At 47.8% G+C, this 12,990-nt stretch overlaps 1 pseudogene; it reads left to right on the top strand.

Moving 5' to 3' along the window:
- The first annotated feature begins 514 nt into the window (after positions 1 to 514).
- On the top strand, positions 515 to 12,731 carry LOC123485107 (annotated as a pseudogene).
- Positions 12,732 to 12,990: the final 259 nt, after the last annotated feature.

Genomic DNA, 12,990 nt, shown 5'->3' with positions numbered 1-12,990 from the left:
CTTTCTCAAGGTGCTACACACGAAACAAACGATACTTCAAACTGTCTATCGAAGCCCTGTGCGCATTTCTGTCTACGATTTTACATCGAATTTCTTGTAACTATTTTATTCTTTGGGGAGTTTGTCATTATAACTGTACAACTATGAGTTATGCGCTGCGTGAGGAGTGGCATTGAGACACCAAAGCCATGGTAAAATGGGATACAGTGAGTCTGCTCTAAATAAAAGTTACAAAAATTCTAAGTGAATGTTTAACTTTTTCATTTCGGTTCAGGTCATACCATGTTTGATGTGGGTAAAGATGCGTTATACAGTGTGCACTAATTTCGCGCATAGTCTATCCATTTTCTCTACTGTGAATATTTTGTCAGAATCACCTTTTCATTTGTGTTTGGGTACTACTGAAATAGGCCTATAATGAATCTTAACCTCGACCAGCTCCATTGATACACTTTTGGTGATGATGCAGCTAAGATGGACGTCCCTCCACGTTCATATTGATTATGTCGGTGCTATGGTGCCAGTTACAAGTCTCCCCTGCCCGCGCCCGTGTACGTGCCCTCAGGCCACAGAGGTTCACTGCACGTTCCGTTCCCCTGCTCACGTGCCCGCCGGCATACCCAGACAAGTGGAGCGCATGAACCTGGGGGTAAGCCTGGTGGATTGGCTTTATTCAATGACCCCCATGAGACCATAGGCCTAAAAACAGGCATCATACACAATACTTATACCTTTAACCTACACTATGTGTAAAATTAAATTAATAAAAGTATAAGATTTGTATTTATGCATGTGCATTTAGTCAATAAAAATAAACAATAAGCAATCAAATATTCACTTTTCATTAGAGTCCTTTAGGTTGTTTACAGTTCAGTACTTATTCAAATGTGCTGAGCATGTGACTGAAATTAATCTCTCTGCAACTCACAAGTAAATATGCATATTCATATGCCTACAGTAAAGTCTGATCTAATCTTATTATATCTTATTTATACCCCATGCTTTTTTAATGAGTCATTTCACATATGAGCTTTAGCCATATCTTAAAAAAACAGAAGGCCCCCCACTTTATATATTCCCAACTACCCTTTATTCCGTTTTGATCCCAAGGTCTTAAGTTCCATCGGTTTTTCACCATTTCTTCTTATATAGTCAGAATGAGGCACTTTGCTCCACAAAGAACGGTCAAGTAAGTTAATAGTCAGTCATGAATTGCTTGTTCGCTGTTGTTTCCTATGGTTTAACACCATCACCTGTACTCAGACCTCTCTGGCTGGGCTGAGGAAGCTGAGCTTCTATGATGCATGGGAATGATCTCCACAACATTCCTAACGCCTTTAGGGATCTCATTCCTTACAGTTACTATACAGGAAATGTTGATTAGCATAAATATCCCCTCAGTCCTATAATAGGATATACGTATGGGTTTCCCAAACTCGGTCCTCACCCTGGGGCCACCCTGGGTGCCCGTTTTTGTTTTTGCCCTAGCACTACACACTGATTCAAATAATCAAGTTGATATTTTTATTTAATCAGCTGTGTAGTCTAAAAAACTCACCCCCGGGTCCCAGGACATGAAACCCTGCTCTATTCTATTAGAATGATCTCACTCACCTCTGTGTTCTTCCCCTCAGATGCTGAAGATTAGCTATACAAACTGAAGGAGATCAACAACACACTCTCCATGGTCTGTGGTCTCTGACCAGACTACACCTGACCACACCTCTGGTTCTTCTCCACACCTTCCAGGGCCCTCCCTCCCCTTCGCCTCGTACAGCTGGGGACCTCAGCAGCTCCACCCCTCTACCTTTTCCACCTTCTCCATGATGGACACTTCCACGTCTCCACCCTCAGGTGAAGTCTAGCATGATGAACTAACTACAGTACCCATCATTCTTTGACATATCTGGTTTTATCTTATTCGGAGCACTTTCTCAATTCACTTTCCTCTATTCTTTGCATCCTCTCTCCTTCCCTTCTCAAAACCCATTGGAGAAGAAGGTCAGAGACCGGGACCTTATATCTTCTCTAATGCAGTTGAAATGAGGAAGAAATAGGATGTGAGGATTCACGGAGGGATTAATGAGCAAATTTCCTGAAGCTAATGTTATAATGTCCCTCTGTCTCCTTATCGATAAATCAGGCACCTGTACCTGTCGGAGAACAGGCTGACCTCACTGCCCCCGAAGCTGCTGGGAGGAATGCCCCAGCTGGAGAACCTCTTCCTGCACTAGGGAACCCCTGGACATGTACTGCAGGATGAAGTGGTTCCCCGACTGGACACTCACCAGGTAATTATTTTATTTACTAGCTACTCAGTGAATGTCTATTCATCAGTGATGACAGATCAATTGGATCAATGCTCGAAGCATAATGCACTGTCATTTTTCACATTTTCTTGAAATTGTCCAACTTGGAATAATGATTTAATGTTCCTTCTCGTTTTCCTTTTTCCTAGGTGTGCTGAAGTGTAAAAAGGACAGGCCTGCCCAGGGGGTCAGCTCTGCCCTGTGTGTTCCTCCCCAAATAATTTCCGAATGAAGAAGTCCTGGGCCTGACACTGGTCTGCTCCAGCCCCGTTATCCACCTCCCCTGATCGACCTCACCCCAGAGGACACAAGACGAGTCATACCCTGGAGGAGTTCAGGGCCCGTTTGGCAACATTACCCTAGGCCTGACGCCATGGGAACAAAGTGGATCTGGAGTGCACGCGTCGGGGAGCCCCTCGGGAGTCGTCTAAGGTCAGCTGGGAGCAGGTCAACCCTCTGCAGCTGGCCTCTAATGTGAGTGTCTCCGTGGATCTGGAGTGTCCCATCAACAGGGACAATTATGAGAGACTCTGGAGGCTGATCGCCTACTATAGCGACACGCCCGCTCACCTGCAGAGAGAGATCATGCTGTCTAAGGAGCCAGTGTCCAGCTACAGGTAGGCTGGATTAAGAAACCGCTTTGTAACTGATCATTATGGGCCAAATTCTAACTTCTACTTGAGTAACATTTTGCTTAGTCATGCATTGACATCAATGCAAGTGAACATTTGTGGAAGCTAGGATTTGCCCCTATGTGATTATTATGTGATTTAATATGTTCATTTCAGAGTGGTCCTCAATACAGAGCAGGGGTGTCAAACTCATTTTCCCCACGGGCCGCATTCGGTCTTCACCGAGGTCTGGAGGGCCGCACTTAACATGTATTATATTTCCTCGCCATCAAAATGTGCAAAAAATTGTCTTCACTCTATTTTTCAATGCTCCCTGACTGTCTAGCTTTCGTTTCCATGACTGTTAGCTAGCTGGACAGAGTGACGTGACTGTAAGTGTAGGTACATTATCATTTCTACACAGTCTGGATTTGGTTTTAGTCATTTCAATGTTGATTGAGATCGTTTTACCCACAAAAATAAAAATGTTAATAATAATCAAACCACCCCGGATTGAATGGGCCTTGAGTTCAACACATGATATAGAGCATCTAATTTCATATTATTATGTTATGTTTTGTTATGTTATCTTATGTTATGTGTTATATCTTTCTAATAAACTCAAACTTCTTGACCTCCAGGTACAGGCAGGACCTGGAGAGAGCGGCTGTACTATACAGGGGTTCAAGGCTGACATGGTAGCTCAACCATCCTGGCTGATGCAGAGCTCTGTGGACCTGCAGCTGAACAGGCCCCAGTCCACTGGGAAGAGCATCAAGCTGATCCTCAGCACCCGCCTCACACAGACCGTGGACCCGAGCACCGACACCGCAGGACATGGGTCATGATAGAGAACACAAACACTACCAGGGCGGTGCTGAGTGTTGTGGTGGGCAGCCCTGCTGTAATGGACTGTAACGTGTTGAGCTCAGGAGACACGGTGGTTCGCTGGATGCTGCCAGACGGGAACCAGCTGGAGGCACCGTACAGCAGCCCAGACAATAGGGTATCAGTGTCGCGCACCGGTAGGTTGGATATTAAAGCTGTAGGACACTCAGACTCAGGGATATATTACTGTATCGCCCAGGTCTCTGATGACCTCAGTGTCCTCCCTTTCCGCCTGGCGGTCGAGGAGTCCTCCAGTCCTCCCCCTCTTGGAGGGGATGAGCCGCCCTACCCCGTAGAGGGGTTCACCGGTGTCCCTCTCACCCTGAACTGTGTCGTGTCTGGCTCTCCTGACCCTGAGATTAACTGGATCCTTCCTGACAGCAACATAGTGAGTCACAGAGCCAACTCTTCTAGAGCTCTGGTGTATTCCAACGGAACTCTGAGAGTGCCAGAGAGTCGACTGACAGACAGTGGATATTATAAGTGTGTGGCGATGAACCAGCATGGTGTGTATTCCCTGGCTACTAAGGTGACTCTCACCAGACAGTTAGGAGCAGAGATACGACCACTGAGGAGAAGAGGCCACAGTCTGCTTCAGGGGTCAACACCAGGGTCAAAGCCCCCCATGGAGACACCGGGGAGGCATCAGGGCTGAGCCACAGGAGGAGTCCTCTCGCTTCCCTCGTCTTCCTCGTCTTCCTCCTCCTCCTCATCCCCGAGCCGTGTGGAGCCTCATGAATCGGCGGAGAGGTCAAAGTTCAAACAGGGTGGTGGACATCCATTTAGAAACACATGGAGACGACCTGCTGTACCTAGAAAACCAACCACGGCAGGGACAAATTATAAAGACAAGAAAAAACACAGTGGAGACGAGAAGGAGGATTAACGTGGCAAACAAAAATATAGACCCAGAGAAGTGGGCGGACATTTTGGCCAAAATCCGTGACAAGAACGGACAGGGTAACACTAACATAACACCCAGCTCAACTCACCTCACCACAAAGAAGAAGCAGGAGTCAACGACAACAGCCAAAGCTAAGCAGACAGAGTCTCTGGACAACATAGAGGGATCAACAGTAGACCTACATGAGGAAGAGGAGGAGGAGCTAAACACACCCACTACTATACCGCATACACCCACTCGACACACTACTTACACCACAGACTCAGACGCCGATACAGCCACAAATCGTGCACATTTCACGCACCGGTCACAGAGCCTGTCACATCTGTTCCCCAGCAGCTCAGTAACACTGTCACACACACAGAGGCGCAGGCACACAGTCGGACACACACACTCCCAGACCCTGGGCCAGCTGCATATGAACGTCTGGACCAGTTCTTCATCGACGATTCTTTACAAGGAGAAAATCAAAGCACCACCACCACCGCTATGACTACAGATGGTGATACGGTTACAAAGTCTGATATCTCACCCACGTCTGAGGATAATCAGGGGCGAAGACGCTAACGAACCCAGTGTTGTTAACAGCTATAATGAAGGAGGTGAAGCATATTTAGACAGAGCTGAACTTGACCCATCAATCACCACCACCACAGTTAGAGGGGACTCTGAATCGGAAACAGAGAGAGTGAATTTGATCACTCTTTCACTGAGACTGAGACCACAACAGCTAAACTAGACACATACTCAGCTAAAGCAGCATACAACGTCTAATATAACCCATCTTCCACTCACCACACCCTCTCCCACAACCGCTCACTTCAGCTGTGAATATGAGGAAGAAACTCCAGGTGAGGTGTATACTCGACTCAGAAACCAGAACTCCAGGAGGAGGAATGGGGGTTGGGGAGCAGGAGAAGACGGCCCAATACAGGTAGAAAGAAGCCAAAGCCTGAGAATCCATTGAGAAGTGATTTTACATCTACAGCCATACCTAAGTACACCCTCCCAACAACTACCAAGGCAACCACTGCCACATGGACTAAAATAGAAACATCCGACAAGTCCAAAAGCATGACGGCCAGGTTTAATACCGCAGTTCCATCGACGGAAGCCAACCAACGTCATCAGGCAGAGTGAGTCACCAAGAGAACACAGGAGTCTCTTTATACGACGACAGGATTGACCCTTCAGTGAAACCTACAACACGCTCCAAGACAAAGGACCCCTTTCACCACACGCCAACCCACTGTCCAGGAGCACAACTGCCCCAACCGTCTCCTACAACCTCTATAACAGAAACATATAAACAAACATCCCAGAACAGCCATCACATAACAGCCCCAGCCCCAGAAGGAGCCTCTCAGACTCCAAACACTCAGAGCCCAGTCCCAGAGCGCTCGAATGTGCCCACAGCAGCCAGTCAGGGGAAATGTACAAGCATCCCCATTCCTGCAGTTCCTGCAGAGACAACACAAAGGGGAGGCAGCGTTACTGTAGACCTTCGCCCTGTTCCAAGTCCTGACAAGTCCCCGGAGAATCCCCACACTCGACCGGGAGTGCTACCAGATGGACAGCTCAACACACCAGACTATCGAGATACAACTGGTACTACTGAGGTTAAAGGTGCCGGTCAAAGAGATTGACAGCGTGTCTCCATCTATCCGCCATGAAATAACCGAGCACACGCACAACACACGCCCCGGGTACCTCAACAAAAGAGTCCTTTCATGAGGAGGCAGGACATGAGAGGGCTCGGGTTAACACCACTGAAAGGCTGGTGACATCTGAAAGCTCTTATCACGGATCTGGTCCCGCTAAAACAGTCACTGTTAAGCCCGAACAATCTTTGATGGCGCTATAACATCAGAGAAAGCACTTCCACCACAGGCAAAGACCGAACACCAGTGGAAAATGTTGCAGTTTCTGTTGCTGCTAATACAACAAAGGATGTTACTCCAACTATGACACCTGTCACCTCCACATCAGTTAGGACATCCGTAGTATTCCCCTCTAGGGTGAGGCCTCAGATCCCTGTACTAAACACTCCATCCACTAGGGCTCAGGACCCAACCTTCATCCAGAACAGTGGAGGCTCCCTCCAACTCCAACCACATCCCACAGTCACAGAGAGAGAGTCCTCATCTCTCAGGCCCGACCAGAGGAACAACCCTATCCTCAACAGAGGAGACTCCATCCTAATCACCAGATCTGACCCCAACAGACCACCACCCGACTCCCACACCACTACTAAACTAGAGTCAACTGACATCAAGCCTGATCCAGTCACCGTGTTAAACCAACCACCACAGAACCCAGAACACCCCACAGACAGTCACAAACACAAACACCCAGACGGTTAAACAGACGACCACTACAACCACTCTCGCTCCCACCACCACAAAGCGCATTTCTCAGACTTCATCAGTGTCTTCATCGAGGCCTCAGAGTCCGTCCAGGGGCCCCAGAGGACAGAGACCCCCCACCCAGACACAAGGGGTATCAGGTGGGGTGTCGGGAGGGGGTCAGAGATCCTCCGTAGCAGGGCCTGATGTAAGAGGGAAGCCAAAGATCACCAATGTGGATGTGCAGACAGTGACAGTGAATGCAGAGATGGATGCACAGCTACCCTGTGTGGCTGTAGGGGAGCCCAAACCCTTCCTCTCCTGGACTAGAGTCTCCACTGGTATGTATAACAGTACTTCCTTTTCTGTTCTCCTCTCATCATAGAAGATCCTCCTTCACCCTCTGTTACAAAATCATACAACTGTGTGTACCTGTTAATGTGAAAAAAGGAGAACCCTATTTGTAACGATATAAGCTATGCTCCATTCCTTATGTGTTTCCAACAGACAACATGTCTTTAAACGTATATTATTTTCATTCATGCAGGAGCCACAGTAGCCCAGAACACTCGGGTCCAGAGGTTCGAGGGTGCATCTCAACGCACGTTTATCATCCGTAACACCCAGCCCCAGGACCGAGGCCAGTACCTCTGTTGGTCCAGAACCAGTACGGGCGTGGACAAGATGGTGGTCACCCTGATGGTTCTGGCCCAGCATCCCAGAGTGCTCAGCCGCGCTTCCGCGATGCCACCGTGTACCACGGAGACGGCATCGATCTGGAGTGCCAGGTACAGGGACACCCCATGCCCGGGTCACCTGGGTGCTGAAAGCCTGACAGGGTCCACCTCGCTTCCCCCCTGCCCAGGGCCCTGCCAACCCAGCCAGTGGCCCCCACCCGGCCCTCAGTCTGGCCCCAAGCGCTGACCCTCCTCAGTAACGGTACTCTCCGAATAACCCAGGCTAGCTACATAGACAAAGAGGGATCTATAAATGTATCGGCAGCAGCGCGGCGGGGGCCGATACAGTTTCTGTCCGTCTCCATGTGGCAGCCTTGCCTCCAGTCATCCAACAACCTCGCTATGAGAACATGCTCCCTCCCCGAGGGCAGCACAGCCCTACATCCACTGCACTGCCAAAGGAGCCCCTACGCCCATCATCCGCTGGTCCACGCCCGACGGAGTCAGCTTCTCGCCACACAGTTTGTCAACGGACGTAATTTCTTTGTCTTCCCCAAGGGACCTGTACGTCCGTGGAAGCTAGAGCCAAGGCGCGGGGGTGAGTGTGTGGCCAGTAATGGTAGGAGCCTCCAGGAGAACCAGTATTCTGACAGTACTGAGGCTCCCATCCTCCACCAAGGCCAGGATTACCTCCTCGTCTCCCCAGAGGACTGACGTGGTCTATGGGGGGGCTGTTGAGGCTCCGACTGCATCGCCACAGGAAAGCCAGAGCCCAGGATCGTCTGGAGGACTCCCTCTAAGAAACTAGTGGATTCCCAGTACAGGTATGCATTTCTGGCATCTTTTTCACTCACTGTCTAATATGCCCTTCAGACCGTTGTCTGTATGTACAGTGCCTTCAGAAAGTATTCATACCTTTGACTTTTTCCACATTTTGTTGTGTTACAGCCTGAATTTAAAATTGATTAAATTGAGATTTTGTGTCACTGGCCTACACACAATACCCCATTATCTCAAAGTGGAATTATGTTTTTAGAAATCTTTACAAATTGATTATAAATGAAACGCTGAAGTATTCAACCCCTTTGTTATGGCAAGCCTAAATAAGTTCAGGAGTAAAATGTGCTAATAAGTCACCTATGTTCCATGGACTGTGTGCAATAATAGTGTTTAACATGATTTTTGAATGACTACCTCATCTTTGTACCCCACAAATATAATTATCTGTAAGGTCCCTCAGTCGAGCAATGAATTTCAAACACAGATTCAATCACAAAGACCAGGGAGGTTATCCAATGCCTCGCAAAGAAAGGCATCTATTGGTAGATGGGTAAACATTTAAAAGCAGATATTGAATATCCCTTTGAGCATGGTGAAGTTATTAATTATACTTTGGATGTTGTATCAATACACCCATTCACTACAAAGATACAGGCATCCTTCCTGCCAGAGAGGAAGGAAACCGCTCAGGGATTTCACCACGAGGCCAATGGTGACTTTAAAACAGTTACAGAGTTTAAATGGCTGTTGATAGGAGAAAACTGAGGATGGATCAACAACATTGTAGTTACTCCACAATAGTAACCCTAAATGACAGAGTGAAAAGAAGGAAGCCTGTATAGAATTAAAATATTCCAAAACATGCATTCTGTTTGCAATAAGGCAGTAAAGTAAAACTAAAAATGTGGCAAAGAAATTAACTTTTGTCCTGGATACAAAGCGTTGTGTTTGGGGGCAAATCCAACACTAACACATCACTGAGTACCCTCTTCATATTGTCAAGCAGACTGGATTTTTTAGGTACTGCATCATGTTATAGGGTATGCTTGTCATTGGCAAGGGAGTTTTGGATAAAAAGAAACGGAATAGAGCCTAAGCACAGGCAAAATCCTAAAAGGAAAACCTGGTTCAGTCTGCTTTCCAACAGACTACTGGGAGTCAAGTTCACCTTTCAGTAGGACAATAACCTAAAACACAGGCCAAATATACACTGGAGTTGCTTACCAAGACAACATTGAATGTTCCTGAGTGACTTAGTTACAGTTTTGACTTAAATCGGCTTGAACATCTATGGCAAGACTTGAAAATGTCTGTCTAGCAATGATCAACAACCAACTTGACAGACTTTTTTAAAATAATAATGTGCAAATATTGTATAATCCAGGTGTGCAAAACTCTTAGAGACTTACCCAGAAAGACTCACAGCTTGTAATCGCTACCAAAGGTGATTCTAACATGTATTGACTCAAAGGTGTGAATAGATATTTCTGTATTTCATTTTCAATATATTATCAAACATTTCTAAAACCTATTTTCACTTTGTCATTATGGTGTATCGTGTGTAGATGAGTGAGAAAAATATATATTTAATCCATTTTGAATTCAGGCTGTACTCACAAAATGTGGAATAAGTCAAGGGGGGTATGAATACTTTCTGAAGGCACTGTATATCAACTATCATCATAAGATGTTATCATGAATGAGAAGGTTTACTGTGAAATCATACAGGCACATTTTCTTTTCCCTAAAGGTTAGCTGAAAAACCATAAAAGAAGGACCTAAGATGGTTCCTATTCACAAACAATAACAACTTGTTTTTTGTTGGGGGGTTTTCAGCTTCGACCCCCAGGATAAAGGTGTTCACCAACGGTTCTCTGGCCATCCAGGCCATGACAGAAAAGACGATGGGGACTACCTGTGTGTGTCTCGAAACAAGATGGGGACGACTACATGCTACTGAGGGTTAACGTGCTCACCAAGCCGGCCAAGATTGAGCAGAAGCAGCTGCTGGCCAGTCAGAAGGTCTGTCTTTTGTCTTAGTTTTCTTTATGTAAATAATTGGAGGCGTCCCAAATGGCACCCTATTCCCTGTATAGTGCACTACTTTTGACCAGAGCCTTGGGCCTTTGTCAAAATAGTGTGCACTATATAGGGGTTAGGGGTGCCATATGGCACAACTGTGGTGTTTTTAATGTGATGTTTTAATGTGTTATGTCATGCATATTTTTTTGGTTTGATTTTCTGTCTAATATAATAATAATAATAAAAAAATTAATTGTAAAAGTGGTTGTCCCACTGGCTATCATAAAGGTGAATGCACCAATTTGTAAGTCGCTCTGGATAAGAGCATCTCTAAATGACGTAAATGTAAATGTAATATCGATTGGATAAATAATAGCATCTTTTTGAATTGGCATTTGAAGGTGATGTATGGAGGAGACTCGGTGGATTGTGTAGCATCTGGCCTCCCCAACCCTGAGATCCGCTGGGCTCTGCCGGACGCCTCCATGATCAACACACTCAAACAGACGGTAGTAGGGTTAGAGGTGGGCGCATCCGCAGGTACATGGTGTTTGTTGAATCACATCAACTTTACACATACCGTAATATGTTATTGAATCACATTAACTGCACAGTCGATAAGAATAACAACACCTATTTTCAAACAGTCACCCAACCCCTCCCACCCCCAGATATGTGGTGTTCGACAACGGACGCTATACGCCAACGACGTGGGGATGAGAGAGGAAGGAGACTATACCTACTACGCTGAGAACCAGATAGGGAAGGATGAGATGAAGGTTCCGTCAGGTCGTGGCGGACCCTCCGATCATCAGAGACAAAACTCAAAGCCCATGAAGTCATCAGGGTTCTCTATGGGGAGACCGTGTCACTGAAGTGCACCTCCAAGGAGAGCCGACCCCAGTCATCACCTGGCTCTCCCCTACTAACCGGGCCATTGCCTCCTCCTCCGATAAGTACCAGGTCCATAATGATGGTACATTAGTGGTCCAGAAGGCTCCAACGCTTTGATGCTGGTAACTACACCTGCACATCTAGAAACAGTGCCGCCAGGACCACAAAGTCACCAGGTGGACGTCCTTGTGCGCCGCCAACCATAAACGGACTGAGAGGTATGGTCAACACTAGAGTGACGGCTATGGGACCAGCGCACCATGCTGGCCTGCGAGGCCGTGGGACACCCATCCCCGGGTTACGTGGGTATTACCAGAGAACATCATCCTCCCGGCGCCGTACTACGCAGCAGAATGATGGTGCATCGTAATGGTACATTGGATATACGTTCGCAAGGGGACCGACTCGGCTCAGCTGACCTGCATTGCACGCAATGAGGGTGGGGAGGCCAGGCTGATGGTCCACCTGGAGGTTAGAGAGATGGTAGAGAGGCCGCAGCTCAGAGGACCCAAAACAGAGCCTCTCTCTAACGGTGGGCGGTACCATGACCCTGAACTGCTCCTTTGAAGGAGGCCCAGCACCCCAACGGTAACATGGATCCTCCCTAATGGTTCCCCCTCTGAGCGGTGCCCAGTTATCCAAGTTCTTCCACCGACCTGACGCTCCTTGGTCATCCACTAACCCCTCTGTCTCTGAGAGTGGTATGTACCGCTGCCTGGTGAGGAATGTAGCCGGGTTAGTGGAACGTACCATTACTCTAGCCCCGGGAGAGGAAACCAGAGATCAATAACCGCTACAACTCCCCATCAGTATTATGAATGGGGAGAAACCTCCAACTCCACTGTCTCTCCCACGGGGGACCCCCTCCGGCTGACTTGGACCCTGCCAGTGGGGTGGTCCTGGGGCGGCCACAGAGAGCCGGTCGCTTCGCTGTCCTGGCCAATGGAACGCTCGCCATCCAGCAGGCGTCCGTCTACGACCGGCTCCTACGTCTGCCGAGGCGGCCAACGAGTGCGGCAGCGCCCTGCTCTCCGTGCCTGTCATCCTGCGTATCTGCCTCGCAGATCCTCCACGGCCCTCCTCCCCTGATGTGCGCTCGCCGCGGCGCAGGTCAGCTGAACTGTGTTGCCACAGGGATCCCCCAGCTGAGATTGCCTGGGAGACGCGGACAGGTACGCGCTAGTGGTCACCCAGCCACGCCTCTTTGGCAACAAGTTACCTCCACCCACAAGGCTCTCTCATCATCCAGAACCCCACACAGAGAGACCAGGGCTTCTGCAAATGCACCGCCAGGAACGTAATAGGGTTGATACTAAAGTAACCTATCTACATGTGGTCTGATTAGCCTTAGACAAATAGGATTTTCATCTATATGCCCAAGAAACTGCCAAAGGAGCTGGACACAGCCAATGCTTTCATCCATTCACATGATGTTGGAGAGCTTTTTTTAATCACTGTCAATGCAAGTAAAGATACATTTTCGAATCGGTAGCTAAACAACCGTGCTACTGTGTATGCAGTATCTGTTCTGTATGTGTCCTGTGCCGTCATTCAAGCCCA

Source organism: Coregonus clupeaformis, unplaced genomic scaffold, assembly GCF_020615455.1.
Source record: "Coregonus clupeaformis isolate EN_2021a unplaced genomic scaffold, ASM2061545v1 scaf0575, whole genome shotgun sequence".
NCBI lineage: Eukaryota > Metazoa > Chordata > Actinopteri > Salmoniformes > Salmonidae > Coregonus > Coregonus clupeaformis.
Note: the sequence above shows the minus strand (reverse complement) of the source record. Positions and strands in the feature narration are given on the sequence as shown.